The following is an 18,493-nucleotide window of genomic DNA, read 5'->3' on the forward strand; positions in this document are numbered from 1 at the left end:
TTACAATGGATGACAGCCATAATGTAGAACAACCACCCACTCTCCTGTGTTATCTGTGGGAGATAAACCAGAAGAGATCACAATCAATGATCCTGTCAGGCAGTGCAGCACTGACACCTGTGCAATCTGTGAGAGGATCAAGGGCCCCACAAACTGTATCTTCTTCTATCCAAAAGCAGGTGTTTATCAGTGTTTCATCACAGCTGGTTCAGTTAGATCTGTCTTATGTCTAGAAGAAAATAACTCCGTCTTGCAATGTAAACAAACATATTTAAACAGAATTAACTTAAGACTTAAGATGATTTGCAGTGCAATTAAATGCCACCTCAATAGAATTAGAGGTACATCCAGGAGAACTCAAAGTTAACTTCTTCAAGACCAAATAAAAACTGATCTTAATAAAACTTGAATAGAACATGAAATGTCTTAAAGCAAAGAAGACTGAAACTTGACCTCATTCAAACTCAGCAACACTCAAACCTGGCAGAAATCCAAATCCACCTCAACATAAATGATTAGTAAAAAAAAAAACAGAAATTAATAATAAATTAATATTACTCACATCTAACTTTGTTTAATGTTACCAACAATAACATCATATTAAAATAAAACAGAACTGAACTAACAATCAGTAACCTTGAAAGTTCTGGGTACTACAAAATGTAACTTATTCTGATGGTATTAATACCAAAAGGCACTGAAAATGTGAACCAAGTGTGGTTGAAGTAACGGCCTGAAGTAACGTTACTGGAGGGATCAGAGAAGTGTGACAAATATGGTGACCCTATGTAATTTAACACTGAGAAAAACTCATGGTAGCCATAAGTTTTCAGGAACCAATAATTTCCTCTGAATTTTAAAGTGCAATTTTATTGAAAGGAACAACAGTGTAGAATTGGGCAAACTGTCCAACAAACCAGAAGCTTCTCCAGATTATATTTATGTAACAGCATGTGGTAAATGTTATCAGCATTTCTGTTAAAGAAATTAGATTGTGTTATGCTGCACTTAATAATAATAACACTAAGGCACTGGATTTACCACTCTGAATCTCTCCAGTAACAATTCTCCGAGAAATCAGAGTTCGCGAAAAACACAAGACTAACTTCAAATAAGCATTTCAGCACACGTTTACGGCATTCTAGCACACGTTCCGTGAGGCTTCAGTAGCCAGGGGCAGTCAGAGCCCTTCGGCAAATGCCGGGGGTTCGCCCCCCCGCAGGGCTGGGGAGCCACGGGGGGAGTGAGTTCTCCCGGGGCCAAGCGGAGCCGGCGGGCAAAGCCGAGCCCCGGGAGCGGGGAAAGCGCCGGCGGCAGCGAGGGAAAAGCGGAGCCACCGGGCAAAGCCGAGTCCCGGGAGCGGGGAAAGCGCCGGCGGCAGCGAGGGCAAAGCCGAGCGGGGAAAGCCGAGCTGGGACCCGCCCGAGGCTCGGGGTGAGGCGGGGCAGCCCCGCGCCTGCCGCCACCGCAGGGGGTTTGCACTGCGCTCAGCCGGGCCAAAGGTACTCGGGTTCACTTCCCGCAATCCGGGCCGGCAGCCGCGGGAGGCGCCGGAAGGGTGAGGGAACCGATCCCCGAGAAGGCAGCGGGGAGCGCCGGGGAGGAAAACGGCCGCCCCAGGACTGGTGCATTCCGCATTTGATTGATCAAATCGCCTCAAATCTGCTGCGGCACCCGGAGCTCGGAGGCGGCTCCAGCCCAGGTGGGACCGCGATCGGTGCTGCCCCAGCTCGGGGCTCGCTGCGGGCGGAGGGGGCCGCGGTGAGGGCCGGGGGGTTCTGGCGAGTTCCTGGTGCCGGCTGCCCCCGTGTGCCCCCTGCGCTGGATTCGCAGCCGAGGGAGCGGCTGCCCGCGCTCACACAATCACAGAATCTCTGGGCTGGGTTGCAAGAGACCTCCAAGACCATCGAGTCCAACACAGCCCCAACACCTCAGCTAAACCCTGGCACCCTGCAGCACATCCAGTCTATTTTTAAACACATCCAGGGATGGTGACTCCACCACCTCCCCAGGCAGGCCGTTTCAGTTCTTTATCACTCTTTATGTAAAAAAAAACTTCTTCCTAATATAGGGCCTATATTTCTCTTGGTGCAGCTTGAGACTGCCCTCTGGTTCTGTCAGTGCTGCCCAGAGAAAGAGCCCAACCCCACCTGAGCACAGCCACCTTTCAGGAGCTGTACAGAGTGATGAGGGCACCCCTGAGTCTCCTTTTCTCCAGGCTGAGCACCCCCAGCTCCCTCAGGGGTTCCTCACAGGCTTTGTGTTCCCAGCCCCTCTCCAGCCTCGTTGCCTCCTCTGGACGCGCTCCAGCGTCTCAACGTCCTTCCCAAGCTGAGGGGCCAGAGCTGGACACAGCACTCCAGGTGTGGCCTCACCAGGGCCAGGCACAGGGGCACAATGACCTCCCTGCTCCTGCTGGCCACACTATTCCTGATCCAGGCCAGGAGCCCTTGAACTTCCTGGCCACCAGGACACACTGCTGGCTCGTGTTCAGCCGGCGGTCACCAGCACCCCCAGGTCCCTTTCTACCTGGGCACTGCCCAGCCACACCGTCCCCAGCCCAGAGCATGGCAGGGGTTATTGTGGCCAAAATGCAGCACTGGGCACTTGGATTTATTAAACTTCATCTCCTTGGACTCTGCCCATCCATCCAACAGTTCCACGTCTCTCTGCAGAGCCCTCCTACCTTCCCACAGAGGGACACAGCTCCCAGCTCAGAGTCCTCTGCAGATTCACTAATGAAAGCCTCAATGCCCTCATCCACGGGGTCAGTGCAAACACTGAACAGAGCTGGCCCCAGCACAGAGCCCTGAGGGACACCCCTGGTGCCTGGCCCCAGCTGGATGCAGCACCCTCAGCACCACTCTCCGGCCCATCCAGCCAGTGCTGAGCCCAGCACAGAGTGCTCCTGTCCCAGCCCTGGGCTGCAGCTTTTCCAGGAGGGAGCTGTGGCAGACACTGCCAAAGGCCTTGCTGGAGCCCAGACAGACACATCCACAGCCTTTCCTGCACCCACCAGCAGGACCACCTGCTCATGCAAGGAGACCAGCTTGGTCACACACGCCTCAGCCCTCCTAAACCCGTGCTGGCTGGCTCTGACACCCTGGCCATCCTGGAAGTGCTGCCTGCTGGAATCAACATGAACTGCTCCATGACCTTACTGGGCACTGAGGCCAGGCTAACTGGCCTGCAATTGCCAGGATCCTCCTTAGCACCCTTGTTGTGGATGGGTGTCACACTGGCCAGCTTCCAGCCATCTGGAACCTCCCCAGTGAGCCAGGGCTGGTGGTAAATGATGGAGAGCAGCTTTGGAGGCTCACCTGCCAGCTCCCTCATCCACCTGGGGTGGATCCTCTCTGGTCCCATAGATATATGAACATCCAAGCATTTCAGTAGTTCTTTGACTGCCTCCTCCTGGATAATGGGGGGACCATTCTGCTCCCTGGCACCATCCACCAGCCCAGGCGGGCAGGTGTCTTGAGGGCAAGTCATCTTCCCACTAAGAACTGAGGCAAAGTAGGCATTAATCACTTCTGCCTTCTCCTCATCTGCAGATACTAAGTTCCCTCCTTTGTCCAATAAAGAACAAAGGCTGGTCTTACCCTTCCTTCTAGCATTAATGTATTTGTAAAAACATTTTTTGTATCCTTTACAGAAGTTGCCAAAGTTCAAACTGAGCTTTGGACTCCCTAATTTTTTTTCTGCATGCTCTAGCAACCCTCTTGAATAATTCCTTAGAGACCTGACCCTCCTTCCAAAGCTGATACATCCTCTCTCTATTCCTAAGTTCCTCCAAAGCCTCCTTGCCCAGCCAGGCTGGACATTTACCCCGTTGACTGATCTTTCAGCACACAGGGACAGTCTGTTAATGTGCCCTCAAGATCTCTGCTTTGAAGCATGCCCACGTTTCCTGAACTGCTTTGTTTTTAAGGGCTGCTTCCCAAGGGACGCTCTGATTAAGTCTCCGAAACAGGCCAAAGTCTGGCCTGTTTTCTGTAATTGTGTTTGAACAGGGGAGGATCCCCATTGACCTGTGACTTGAAGGGTCCCGATTGAAGGAAAACACACCTTTTTCATCATTTTGGGGGCCTCTCTTGGCAGGTAATCACTGGTTTCCATGATTTTCATGTTTAAATGGAGAGAGAATAACTTTATTGTGCAGTTCCATGGGTTTGAAAGGCAGAAAAGAGCTCCATTTTCATCATCTTCAGGCTCAAACTGAGAGCAAAGATCGCTGCCTCTGGTCTTAAAAGGCTTCCCTCGACAGAAACTGCTTTATGTGCAACTGTAAGAGTTCCATCGAAGGAGGAGCCTCCATTTGAAGGGACCTTCAGAGATGAAAAAGATGTCCAAAAGTCCCCAGACGGGCCTTTGTTGAGGGAAATTGAAGAGGGAAACTGCATTTTCCCTTATTTATGGAACAGATTAATATCTTAAAATCCTAAATTGAGGAAAAATCCCCCTCTTTTGATTTGGGATAAACTGGAGGGCAGACCCTCCGTGTGCATCATTTAGGGATCTAAATCGAGAGGGAACCTCCGTTCTCCCCTTGATTCAAAGCTTTGAACTGGCGGCAAGAGGGAGTTTCCCCTTGGTTTAACCATGGAGCAATTGCAATAGAAGGGTGGGGATGAGCTGGCGCTGCGGGCCGGGCTCAGTCTCTCCCTGGGGACGGCAAACGCCGCCAGGCACCGAGCGATGCCCCCGGCACTGCCTGTGCCGCGCCCGCCGGATCCAGCAGCGCTGGAAGCTCCAGGAGCAGCTCAGCGCCTGCTCCGCGCTCGGCCCTCCGAGCCCGGCCCGGAGCGGGGGCTCCGGACACATCCCCGTGCTGGGGCAGAGCCGCTGCTCGGCCCGGGGATCCTTTATCCCAATGGGGCGGCTGCCGGGGGCCGAGGGCACATTCCTGGTTCCGAGGCTGAGCCCTGATGCTTCACCGCTCGTTCTCTTGCCATGATTTGTGTCATAATAAATTCAAAGAATTCCCCCCAGTCGTGTCCCTTTATACCAGTGACCAGTGAGTGATCTCTGCTGGCCTTTTCCCAACCCCCGAGCCTTTCCTGCTGTGCTCTGTTGCCTGCCCAGGGGCAGGAGCAGAGACTCAGAGCTGGCCCCGAGCACCTGGCCTGGCCCAGCCCAGCCCAAGAATCCCTGCCAGCATTCCCTGCACCATTACCCGGCCCCACAGCGGCTGCGGCTCCGCGGGCAGGCGGCTCCAGGAGTTCAGAGTGGGCAAAATGGGAGCGAGGGACAGGAGGCAGCTGGTGCCAGTGGTGGAAATGGCTTTGCTGGAGCTGGCAGGGACAGGAGGGGGGAGAAAGTGCTGCAAAGTGTCCTGGTTTAGGGCAATTTTGGGAGAAAATTCTTTAAAGGAGTTTCCTCTAGGGAGCAAATTCATACTTCCCCACCCCCAGCTGCTTAGGGAAAAAAATTTCCTTGGATAGAAGTGGAAAAAACTGTTAATTTAACCAGCAAAGCATTCTCCAGCAGAAAAAATGATCAATATTAAACAGCAGAACCTCTCACTCTGTGAAGAGATGACAAGCACAGAAAGCCCCCTCTGTGGGGTGTAGTTCAGTTCACTCAGTCCTTCATCAGTCTCTTATCAATCCCTTATCAGGCTCTTACCTGTCCCTTATCAGGCCCTGTTGCCAGACCCAGCCAGGTGCGCCCAGGTTGTTAGTTGAAGGTGACTTGTGATGTTCAGTCCATGCCCGGTTAAACAGGAACAGAGAAAAAGGAAAACCCACAGTACAGGGAACTTCTCTGCCTCATGGAGGTAAAAATTAACCCGATTCCGGCAGAGCTGCAGGAGCCCAATGTGCAGAGTGAGTGCAGTTTGTGATAACAACCTGTGCCTCCTTCTCTGCCCCTTCGCTCTCAGAACCTGCCTTAAATGTGCAGAACTTATTTCTGGGCTAAACAGACAAATGGGGATATGAGTGTCATAAAGTCACCCCAGGACACTCCTGTACCCCCTAAAAATAAAACTATTAACCTTAACAAATTTCCACAGAAATTACCAAAAATATTAACTCATTTATAAAAATAAAACCTAGAAAAACATTCCCTCAAAATATAAAATAGCCCATATAACAAGAAATTCACTATAATAACACCTAATATTAGAAGAAAATCCAAACAACCATAAAAAAATCATCATTATAAAAAACCCCAATAATAACAGTTTTACTCCTAAAACCGTACAAAACAAGTTCGATGAAATTTGTTTTTACCTCAACTCACCTCAACTATAACATTCAATCAATTAAATCAGAGTATTAATTAAATTTTAAAAATCAATACTGCTTCCAGTATTATTAATAATATAACAAATATTAGTACTACTAAACATACCTGGTACAAAACAAAACCACCATCAATTTTCCCTTACTAGTACATGAACATAATTATAAAAATTTTAAAAGATTATATTACATAACCATTTCTAACCACTCTGCCCATCCACAAACACCTTCAAAAACGAAAAATTTAACAAATCAAATAAAAACAAACAATAAATCCTAATTAAACAATCTATTAAAGAAAAAATACTTTATAACTTAACTAAATAAAAGTTACAAAATAAATTTCAAGTATTAATTATTATAATAACAGTGTAAGTAATAGTACCCTATATACTTCACTGCATACACAAATAATACATAAGACCATCAAAAAAGTTTTTACAGTCCAAAAAAAAGAAAGATGTGAGAAATGGACTTGTAGAGAATTCTCAAAACCTGACAAAGATCACACAGCCTTGAACATCTGTTTGCAATCACTGAGATAAGGCTGCTGACTTAGGAGGGTCACGGAACAGAGGTGACATTGGTGAGAGATTGTTTCAATAAGTTTCAAAATATGGCCATGCAAAAAAACCAGACACTTTAGAGAATTAGAGCTATGAAACAGGGCCACGTGAGCTAAAAATACAGGTTATAGTTGTTAGAAGTAATAGTGTAGTTGTGACAAACACCATTCACTTGTGTTAAAACTTTAGAAGTTTAGTAATAATGAAAATCGTAATAAAAATTAGGACAATAAGAATTTGGACAATCAAATCAAAGTTACGACAATAAAAGACAAGAAAAAAGCAAAGAATTATGGACGTCCGGGTGCTTTTGCATTCTGGCACAAAAGCACACCTTGCTAACAAAGGATTAACCTTAAAAGCAACAGCCTATTGCATATTCATAAATCTCATAAAAGAATCAAATTCCTTTCAAACTAAGGGGGTTTCTGCTTAATTTCAACTCTCCCCCTCATCTTTGGTCCCTCTAAGTCTGAGCTTTCCTGAAAAGGAGGCAAGAGTTCTCCTCTTGGGATCTTGGTGTGTTCTTGCTGTTTTGCTGTTATCTCTATGTGAAGAATTTCTTGATTATCTTATCCATTCCTTGAGCTAGTTACAGAAAGTATCTTACATCACATAGTTTCTATTTTAATATTATGCTGTAGCCTAAAAACTATATTTGCCACACTACTTAAAAGAGATTAATACAGCACTGCTTAAAAGAGATCAATACACCACTACTTAAAAGAGAATAATACAGCATAACTTTCCAACATAACACATTTAATGTGAAAATTGTGTATTTTATGATTCATACAAATGAATATATTATGTGTTATGTTAGAAAGTAACGCTGTATTAATTGTCTTAAGTAGTGTGTTAAATATAGTTTTAAGTTATAACATAATGTTAAAATAGAAACTATGCTATGTAAGATACTTTTTTTCTTAGAAAAGGACTCGCACTGAGACAGCAGCCACAGGACACCCAAATCTTTCAGAGAAAGAGAATTTATTGCTCCATTATTGAGTTCTTCCTGCCTCACTCAGCCCTGAAGAGTCAGTCAGGATTCAGAGGCAGAAGCTGACACTGCCCAGACAGAATCCTGTGTTTGAATGGAATTTATGCATCATGCATGAGGTGTATGAATATGCAACAGGCTGTTGCTTTTAAGGGTTAATCCTCTGTTAACGTGGGTCCTTTTCTGGGCTTATTTTGCGCAGAAAGAGGTATCTGAACTGTCTGTAACTCTTTGTTTCTATTGTCTCATATTGTCCTAGCCCAAATTGTCCAAATTATTATCACTCTAATTATATTACAATTTTTCTAGCCATTTTATTACTTTTAAACTTTCAAAATTTTAAAAACCAGGTGATTGGCGTTTCTCACACTTATGTAGTCCTTTTGTTGTATTCTGGTCAATGTTTAATAGACCTCCCTGCTCCTGCTGGCCACACCATTCCCGATCCAGGCCAGGAGCCCTTGAACTTCCTGGCCACCAGGACACACTGCTGGCTCATGTTCAGCTGGCTGTCACCAGCACCCCCAGATCCCTTTCTACCTGGGCACTGCCCAGCCACACCGTCCCCAGCCCAGAGCATAGCAGGGGTTATTGTGGCCAAAATGCAGCACTGGGCACTTGGATTTATTAAACTTCATCTCCTTGGACTCTGCCCATCCATCCAACTGTTCCAGGACCCTCTGCAAAGCCCTCTATCCCTCTAACAGATCGACACACACTCCCAGCTCAGTGTCTTCTGCATATTTCCTAATGAAAGACTCAATTTCCTCATCCATGCCACCAATAAAAATATTGAAAAATATTCCTTTTAAAAATATTGCCCACTAGAGACTGAGGCAAAGAAGGCATTGAGGACCTCTGCCTTCTCCTCATCTGCAGTTACTAAGTTCCCTCTTGCATCTAAAAGAAAACAAAAACTGGTCCTACCCTTTCTTTTACCATTAATATATTTGTAAACACATCTTTATTATCCTTTATAAAAGCTGTCAATTTAAGTTCAAACTGAGTTTGGGCCTCCCTATTTTTTTCCGTACATTCCCTAGCAAGCCTCCTTAAATACTTCCTGAGAGATCTGACCCTCCTTCCAAAGATGATACATCCTCCTTTAATTTTTAAGTTCCTACAAAACCTCGTTGCTCATCCAGGCCGTACGCTTTCCTTGCTGACTCAATATTTTGGCACACAGAGACAGTCTGTTCCTGTGCCCTCAAGATCTGTTATGAAGCATGCCCACCATTTCTAGACTCCTTTGTTTTCAAGGGCTGCTTCCCAAGGAACTTTCTGAATAAGTCTTCTAAACAGGCCCAAGTCTAACCGCAGGAAGTCCAATGTAAAAATTGTATTGATGTTCCTCCTGATATCACCAAATGTCGAGAACACTGTAATTTCGTGATCACTGTGCAACAGGAGGCCTCCAACCAGCACAGCTCCATGTACAAACAATTACGAACAAAGGGTTCCTTCTTGTCTGCTCGGGCTACCTGCACATGATCTCTTTGTATTTATCACGTTCCAGCTGCTCGGGCTCCCTGCCAAACGCGTTCTCTTTGCTCTGACCGCAGACCAGGCCCCTTCGCTCGCCTCCTCTCCTCCCCGCCCCTCGCTCCTCCCCCGGGCGCTCTTTCCTCAACACGGCCAAAATCCCTCGCACACCCAGATCGGCTTCGCCCTGCGGCGGCAGCGGCCGGGACTGGCGGCTCTGACCGGGACTGGAGCGGCGGCGGCACCCGGAGCTCGGGGGCTGCTCCAGCCCAGGTGGGACCCGCGGTCGGATGTGCCCCGCTCGGTGCTGAGGGCGGGCTCGGGGCCGCTGCTCGGGCGGGAGGTGTCCGTGCCCGGCTCGGGGCTGGCACGGCATGAACTTGAACGCAGTGCCTCAGAGCCCAAAGCGCTGCAGGCGCCGAGTGCGGGCACAAAGCGGTGCATGCAGCCTGCTCCGGGGCCGAGGCTTCTCGGCGCTGCGCTCTGTGCCGGGAGCCGCTCCGTGTGCCCAGGCAGGGAGCTGCAGCTGCCGTGCCGGCTGCGTTGGAATTTAGTGCCAGCCTTTCCTTGACGCCTCCATTCTCCTGCCTTCTCTTCTCTTCTCTTCTCTTCTCTTCTCTTCTCTTCTCTTCTCTTCTCTTCTCTTCTCTTCTCTTCTCTTCTCCGAAGAGGCCGCAGCTGCCTCCCTGTTTCCTTCCTCTCTCGCCTTCCAGGTCCCGTTTCCCAGACCTTGTTCTTCCCTTATAAAACCCTTGATAACCCGTTCCCCACTTAAGGCCTTGTTGTATCTTTGTTTTTCTGCCTTCTGGCTGCTGTGGGTGAAGGTCTGGCTTTGAGGAGCATACCCTGCGCCCTCTGCTCCAGAAACCAGCCTTGCAGTTATCCCAATGTCCTCCTGCTGAGGGCTTCCTTAGCTCTTGTTGAAATGAAAAATATCCAAGGACCTTTACTTTCTTGACATTAGAACGCTTTCCTCCCACAAGTCCTTGAGATGTGAGCATGATGGTTAAAACCCCACTGTGCAAGTGAAGGTTTTCCCCTTCTCTCCCCTAGTCCATGCTCCATCCTCTCCCTTACTTTGTCATCTCAATAACTGCTAAGGAAACCTTTCTCATCTTGTCAATTGGCAATGGAACTGCTCTTTAATTCCATTTCAGAGTAGGTTTTAAAGTCAGGCTCTGCCCATGCAATTGATTTGAATTTTGGATGAAGTTGCGGGTGCTTAACAAACTCTGTGCTGCTTTAAAGCCTTTCTGCAAGGCTCAAAGAATGCCCCTGGCAGGGAGTGCAGGAGTGTTGTGTATTCCTTGTTTAGAAATGGAGGGCATCAAACCAGGTTCCTTTAAAAGGCATTTTAAGTGAAATTAAGATCCTGGAATTCCTTTGGGAAATGGTCTATTTAGGATAGAGCCACAGTGCCAGAAGCTGTTCGTCTGATGGTCAGTTCATGCTCAGATCAGTGCAGGGCAGCCCCTCAAGAAATGAATGAGCCAAAGCCAGCAAGAAGAGGAAAAGAGCCGAGCTGACCTGAGAGAGCTGGAGAGATGAAATGGCACAGATGTGCCTGGAGCATGGCCCTCCCCAGCAGCTTTGCTTACAGTTCAATGTTCAAAAAGCTGAAAGCTGATGCTCAGGACTTTGGGATCTGGCTTGGAAGTGCAGAGGGGATGAGCTCCCTTACTGGAAATCAGGCAGTGGAGTGCCACAAGCCTGCAGCCAGATTGCTTCTCATTCAGCTTGAATTAAATTTTTTTGTTGGTGGTGTTTTTTTGTTTGTTTGCTTTGGTTCTTTAGAGTGTCCTTAGAGATGCTACAAGTGAAAGAAGAGAACAGAAATAGGCTGCAGCACCACTGGCACAGTAATTAATATTTTACTCTTCCTCTTTTCCTTTTCAAAATATATGGAGACAACATGAACTCTTTAACTGTGGTTTGGGAGAAACACTCTTTTTTTCCCTCTCTTTGGAAGAGATGTGCTGAGACCTGAGAAGTCCTGAGACCCTGGGCAAACGCTCCCTGCATTTTATTTATGTTTTTACAATTAAACAAAGGGCAGATAAGATTGACAAGGAAGATACAACTCAGGAGCTCCCTGGGCAGCAGCCTCCAAGAGCAGTAGGGGGTGAAGGCTGCTTTCCAATGCCAGAGTAATCCATAATAACCTGCTCACTGACATCAAAGGCACTGCTTAGAAGCCACTTGTTATTTCCCGAGGTGCAGGAGCTGGAGGGTTTGACAAAGCCTGGGCAGAATGATGAAGAATATTCCTGTCAGATTTCTGCTTCTCTCCTTGTGCCAGCAAGAGAAACCCATCCTCGTTAAGGGTTTTGTTCCTGTGTGACAGTGTGTAGTTCAGAGCTAAAGCCGTGCCCAGCAGCGTTCATTATTTAATCTGCACTGCCCCCTCAGCCGTGTGAGCTCTGAGCAGTGCGCTGGGCAGTGGGGCCGAGCCAATTTCGGGCAGTCGGGCTCGCAGCTTCAAGGGTTTGGAGTCAAGAGCGGAGCCTGAGCTCCCTCTGTGGTCAGAGAGGGGAGACACCTTCCTGTGCAGGGAACGCTTTCCCAGCCGGGTTTGCTCTCCTGACAGCTCCAGTCTCGCCCCTTCAAGAGCAGAGCACGCTGTGCCCCCAGGGCTTTGCCGCTGGGAGCACTGGGAGAGATCCTGGGAACACTGGGAGGGAACTGGGAGCACAGGGAATGCCAGGAGGGAACTGGGAGGGAGAGTGGGAGCAGCGGGAGTGAGCAGGAAGGAGCACTGGCAGGGATATCAGGAGCCCTGGGAAGGAACAGCGCTCCCAGCTCCTGCCCAGTGCTCTCCCCATCCCTGCCGGGGCTTGCCTGGAAGAGGGAAACTGGCAGGGAACTGGGAGGGAACTGCTCAGCACTGTGCAAGGGGCAGCAGCCCCAGGGGTGAGCAGTGAGGAGGGGGAAGTGCCCCCAGTCCCTCCCCAGTGCCCCCAAAATAGGGATTGAAATGGAGGGGGGAAAGCTTTTCTGTAATTGTGTTTGAACTTGGGGGGATCCCCATTCACCTGTCATTTGAAGGGTCTCAGTTTAGGAAAACACACCTTATTCATCATTTTGGGTGTCTCACTAGGCAGGCAATCACCATTTTCCTTGATTTTCATGTTGAAATGGAAAGAGAAACTCTTTATGGTGCTGTTTAAATTGAGGGAAAGAGCCCCATTTTCATCATCTCCAGGTTCAAACTGGGAGCAAACACGGCTATCCCTGGTCTGAAAGGGCTTCCCTTGAGAGGAACCCCTTGATGTGCCACTGTAAGAGTTCCATCGAGGGGGAGCCTCCATTTGAAGGGACCTTCACTGACAAAGTATTTGTCCAAAAGCCCCCAGAATGGTCTTTGTTGAGGGAAATTGAAGTGGGAAACTGCATTTCCACTCCTATTAGGAGGCTAAATTAAGGAAGACACCCCCTTGATTAACTATTTATTCCAGATTAAACTGAGGGGAGACCGTCCTTATGCAACACCTAGGGATCTAAATCGGGAGGGACCCTCCGTTCTCCCCTTGATTCAGGGCTTTGAACTGGCGGCAGGAGGGAGTTTCCCCTTGGTTTAACCATGGAGCAATTGCAATAGAAGGGTGGGGATGAGCTGGCGCTGCGGGCCGGGCTCAGTCTCTCCCTGGGGACGGCAAACGCCGCCAGGCACCGAGCGATGTCCCCGGCACTGCCTGTGCCGCGCCCGCCGGATCCAGCAGCGCTGGAAGCTCCAGGAGCAGCTCAGTGCCTGCTCCGCGCTCGGCCCTGCGAGCCCGGCCCGGAGCGGGGGCTCCGGACACATCCCCGTGCTGGGGCAGAGCCGCTGCTCGGCCCGGGGATCCTTTATCCCCCTGCTGCGGCTGCCGGGGGCCGAGGGCACATGCCTGGTTCCGAGGCTGAGCCCTGCTGCTTCACCGCTCGTTCTCTTGCCATGATTTGTGTCATGACAAATTCAAAGAATTCCCCGCAGTCGTGTCCCTTTATACCAGTGACCGGTGAGTGACCTCTGCCTGGCCTTTGCCGATCCCCGAGCCTTTCCTGCTGTGCTCTGTTGCCTGCCCAGGGGCAGGAGCAGAGGCTCAGAGCGCTTTTGCTGGCCCTGGGCACCTGGCCTGGCCCAGCCCAGCCCAAGAATCCCTGCGGTGATTCACTGTAGAAGCTCTTATCCCAGAAGCTCTCCCTCCTGCCCATCCTGCCCCGTCCAGCGGAGCTACGATTCTTTCGAAGCACTGTTTTTGGGAAAGGGAATGGAAACTACCTGACACGACGACGCCTTTCTGCTCCCCGCCTCTTCCCCGCCCCTCGCTGCGTTCCGGCACCCTGTATGGTGAAACGCAAACAACAACCCACACCGGTTTTAAAATGAGGCAGCAGAGGCCGGGACAGGAGCGGTGGTGGGGGCGCTGCCTTCGTGTCATTGCGGAGCTCGGAGGCGGAGCTCGGAGGAGGCTCCAGCCCAGGTGGGACCGCGGTCGGTGCTGCCCCAGCTCGGGGCTCGCTGCGGGCGGAGGGGGCAGCGGTGAGGGCCGGGGGGTTCTGCCGAGTTCCTGGTGCCGGCTTCCCCCGTGTCCCCCCCGTGCGCTGGGATCGCAGCAGAGGGAGCGGCTGCCCGCGCTCTCCTCCTTGCCCGGATGGCCGGCATGGAGCCGGTGCCGCGGCAGCGATGGCTCATCCCGGCTGCTCTCGCTAGGACGGAGGCGGCTGCTCCGTGCCCGGGACGTTCCCGCCCGTGCGGCACCGGGCTCGGGGCCGCTGCTCGGGCGGGAGGTGTCCGTGCCCTGCTCGGGGCTGGCACGGCATGAACTTGAACGCAGTGCCTCAGAGCCCAAAGCGCTGCAGGGGCCGAGTGCGGGCACAAAGCGGCGCATCCTGCCCGCTCCGGGGCCGAGGCTTCTCGGCGCTGCGCTCTGTGCCGAGAGCCGCTCCGTGTGCCCAGGCAGGGAGCCGCAGCGGCCGTGCCGGCGCTCGGTGTGCTCGGGCTCCGAGGCGCCGGGGCAGGGAATCATGCGGGGCACAATGGTGAGCAGCCCGGGGCTGCTGCTTCTTGCCCCTCGGCAGGCGGACTCCGAGCCGCAGCTGCCCCGGGCCAGCAGCAGCCGGCAGCTCGCAGGCGCTCTCAGCGCCCGGCCCGCCACGGAGCTGGGCTGCAGCGGCTGCAGAGCCACAGGGGCCGCGGCTGCGGCCACCGCAGAGCTGCCGGAGGCTGCGCTTGTCTCCGCACCTGCTGCCGCACCTCTGGGCAGCGGCGACAGCGCAGCCACAGCTGCCACCGCCCTCCTGAGCTCCCGCACGGCCGGCACCAGCAGTGACCTCTCATCGTGTCCCTTTCAGGGTGCCATCAGCGCGGCTGCAAAGCTGTTCCCGAGTCCGAGCTCCCAAAGGATCTGCGAGCAGCACTCCTGATGTCGCCAAAGCAAGGTGATGTTTGTTCAGGGCAGAGAGATGGCGCCTGTGAGCAGGAGAAGAGTGAATTCTGCCCCATTAATAGAGTTGCGAGTAAGCCCCAGCATCTCCAGGAGGGACCAGCAGCCAGGGGTCCACACTTCCCTGGGGCACAAGAAGCCTCTTCGCATCAGCAGGGGGATGCCACTTGTGAGCGTGCAGATGTGCAGAATGGATTCTGCACCTGGGATGGGTGTGTGAGGGAGCCCCTGGCTCCCCAGGGCACAGCAGCAACCTACAATGTACACAAAAGGAGCCTCAGAAGATTCCTAGGTGAGTGCAGGGCCACCCCGGTGCCTTTTTAGACAGGGGCCCGTGTCCTCTCCCAAGGCCAGGGCTGGTAGGTGTGTGGCTGTTTCCCGATGTCTGGAAGAGGCCTCGTGCTCTGCTGGGCCCCATCCGTGGCTGCAAGCAAGAGCCCCAGCTGCCCCCAAGGCTGTGCAGTTCTCCTGCTGCAGCCTGTGCCCACAGCTGTGTCCCTGCCTGTGGCCACAGCTGTGTCCCTGCCTGTGGCCAGCTCTTGGCTCTCTGGCTGCCACCTGAGGGAGGCCCACACTGCCTCAGGGCTCCCTGCTCTGCTCCCTGGCCCTGGGCTGAGCAGATCGCAGGGCCGGCTCTGCTTCTGGCAGCCAGCAGCTCTTTCCTGCTCCAGGTGAACGGTTCAGGTGCCATCCCATGGGCACGGCGGTGCTGATTCTGCTGCTCCTGGTGCTGGTGCTGGCTTTGGGGGTGGCCTTGGCTGTGCTGGCAGGTAAGGGAGGGGCAGCAGCCTGGGCCCAGCCCCTCGGGGCAGAGCGGGCTCCCTGCTCCCTGCACAGGGGAATCCTCAGACCTTCTCCTCTTCCCCCTGCAGCACTACAGGTTCCAGTCACACCTGCGACTCCACTGTTGGTTCTGGGCTGTCCCCATGGCTGGGTTGGGTACAATGGGGTCTGCTACTACTTCCCACGGGATTACGGCGCGTGGGATCAGGGTCAGGAACGGTGCTCCGAGCTCAATGCCTCCCTGGCCATTGCAAAGGATGAGGAGGCCATGGTGAGTGAGGGGCTGCGGGCGGTGTGGGGTGGCTGAGGGCAGCCTGGGGGCGCTCCTGGGCCGGGCTCGGTGCTCGCAGGGCGGGGGCTGCAGCCCTGGGCCGGGGCCTTGCAGGGAAGGAGCCCCGGCGTGCGGGGGCAGTCCCGGGCACGTGTCCCCCCGAGGGGCCGGGGCAGCTCCCACTCCTCTCTCCTGGGCAGGATTTCCTCTGCCGCCTCTATGGGAACGTCGATTACTGGCTCGGGCTGCGCAGACGGGGCGAGCGTCTGCACTGGGGGGACGGCAGCAGCTACAGCTCCCGGTGAGTGCCGGGGAGCCGGGCAGGGCCTGGGGGCACAGGGGCACAAGGGCTTCCCCTGGCAGCCAGCGCTGCCTCTGCTCCTCCCTGCAGGGTTCCTGTCCTTGGCAATTCCGACTGTGTGTACCTGGCTGAGAGGAGATTCAGGAGTGACAACTGCTCCAACGAGCGGCCGTATCTCTGCAGCAAGGCCCAAGCTCCCCTGTAACAGGGCCTGCACAAAGGACCTTCTCCACGCTGGGCAATGCCAGCTTCACGTCTGAGCCCAGCACAGCGCTGTCCTTCCTCAGCTGCGCCCTGTGCCTTGCACTTCCTCTCAGGGTCACCTCAGTGCCTCTCCATCCCCAGTGCCAGCGCTGGGCTGGGGCTGCAAAGGAAAAGTCTCTGCAATCCATCCTGCCACCGATGCTGCCTGCAGTGAGTGCATTGCCCTCATTATGTGTGGGAAATACGGCTCACTATTTTCACTTTTTATAAAAGTTTATTATGGGTTTGAGTCCTGCCCTGGGGTGCTTGTCTGCTTGCACAGGGTTAACTCAACCTACGCTTTCTATATGCTGTTACCTATATAGAGCTACATGTACATTTATAAGAGTGCATGTAGCTCTAATATTTAAGGATTATAATATGAAATATATTATTAAATTGTATATATGTAATATGTGTAAATTTTGAACAGCTTGTAAGAATTGCACCATAACTTTGAATTTTCTTGCTGGTTTAGGTTTTTTAACTTTTTCAGGCCATCTTGTACCTTAAGCTGTTATATTTCATGGTTTCTTTTGATTCTATCTTTTTGTATTTTCACTCCCTGATAATGAGGGTCAATAAAGTATTTTTTTTCCCATGCTCTTGTTTCTGTTATCTTGTCTTTCTGATAACGAAGTCCTTGAATGTTGAAAATCACTTTAGTATTTGACACCATTTTCTGAGTTAGTTACATGAAACAATCATTCCAAGATATCCCAGTCTCTATTGTGCTATGGCCTAAGATAGTATCTATGACACTTCTATTTATTAAAGCTACAAGGTGCATACATAAACTGACAGATTATACTATATCAAATGCAGTAATTAGAAATTGTACTATATCAGGGTTTTTGTGATCAGTAATAGCGTGCAAAACAAAAGGTAGTACATAAATGTGAAAGCCAATACCTATATTTATAACTTATAACATTGTACAACAAGCTTAGTTGGGAAATCCAAATCACCTGGGCTTCTGGAAATCATCACAAACTGGCTTGAAGGTGACACTTCTGGGCTGTCCTTGGAAGATGAGAGGAAGGACCATCACTTTTAAAATTTTAGAGGTTTATTAAACCTTAACAAAATACACAACAACAGACTGAATAAGGAAAAATTACAGCACTGGGGGCCTCTGTGACTGTCAGGCACATGCTTGTTTACAAAATGGATGCTCTGCCTTTTATACCCTCAGCCCCTCCCAGAGTTTTGTCAGTCAGCTCCTTCTCTGCCCTCCACAGGTGGAGATCACTTCCTCACACCTTGATTGGAGCTCAGGTGTTGTCCTGTGGCCCCTCCTGGTAATGAGCCGGCCCTCCCCAAATGCCCTGGGAACTGAGGCTGCTGCAAGGGGGAGGGAAAGGGGAATAGGGGGGACATATTGCAGTAGCAGCACTATTCATCTACAAAACTTCTCCAAACATACACATAATATCTGTCTCTCAATTGTGAGAGCCAACCATCACAATGTTCATCTATTTAAAAACCCTCTTTTCTTATAAGTCATTTGGCTTGAAAAATTAACTGCCATTTTAAATTCTGATAATCTCTCCAAAAATCTTTTAATGAATCATACTAGTATCTGTTGATGTGGGCAAGGAGAGTGGGAACAGAAGGGAAAAATCTCAGTTTTTTTTTATCCACACCTATTTGGAATGGACAAAATGGGATCACTAAGGTCTGATGTGCCTTTCTTACCCCCATCTACTGTGCCCATGGAGTTGCTACTCACAGCAGGTGGATTTTAGTGGGGAGTACAGAGGCCAACTCAGTCTTGCCTTCTGGTTCCTGTTGTATTAAAAGACAGCTGAGCAATGACAGAGCTCTGGGGTGCCTTTCTTGCCCCCACCTTGCCATGCCTATGGGATTGCTGCCCACAGCAGGGCTATGGAATCTTCTTGGTGGTGAACACAGGGGCCAACCTGGTCTTGGCCTCTATTTCTTGTTTCACTCTACTTGTTGGTCCTTAAGGGAACTGCCCCAACACCTCTGATGGTTCCCTGTGTACTACCCCTCAAGAGATGCTTGTGATTCTCATCTATTAAAACAGGACAATTACATCAATAAACGATAAAGTTCAAACTCCCTGCCCAAAGCGTTAGTTAAACAATCTTCAAGCTGGTGGAAACTCGACTCCACTTTTCGGCATCTTCAATCTTTGGTTCTCTCTCACCTG

At 51.1% G+C, this 18,493-nt stretch overlaps 2 long non-coding RNA genes across 3 annotated transcripts; both read left to right on the forward strand.

Annotated features, from left to right (window-relative positions):
- Positions 1-1,632: 1,632 nt before the first annotated feature.
- On the forward strand, positions 1,633-15,759 carry LOC141729777 (uncharacterized). 2 transcript variants are annotated; one of them, XR_012581212.1, is made up of 4 exons: positions 1,633-1,702; positions 14,628-14,714; positions 15,391-15,489; positions 15,592-15,759. It is a non-coding gene; the product is annotated as an uncharacterized LOC141729777 (long non-coding RNA). The 2 variants fall into 2 exon arrangements; XR_012581213.1 differs by lacking the exon at positions 1,633-1,702 and adding an exon at positions 9,478-9,569.
- Positions 15,760-15,969: 210 nt separating this feature from the next.
- LOC141729924 (uncharacterized) lies at positions 15,970-16,920 on the forward strand. The gene is made up of 2 exons (XR_012581484.1): positions 15,970-16,074; positions 16,165-16,920. It is a non-coding gene; the product is annotated as an uncharacterized LOC141729924 (long non-coding RNA).
- The last annotated feature ends 1,573 nt before the right edge of the window (positions 16,921-18,493 follow it).

The sequence above is a fragment of the Zonotrichia albicollis genome, chromosome 8 (assembly GCF_047830755.1).
Source record: "Zonotrichia albicollis isolate bZonAlb1 chromosome 8, bZonAlb1.hap1, whole genome shotgun sequence".
In the NCBI taxonomy this organism is placed as follows: domain Eukaryota; kingdom Metazoa; phylum Chordata; class Aves; order Passeriformes; family Passerellidae; genus Zonotrichia; species Zonotrichia albicollis.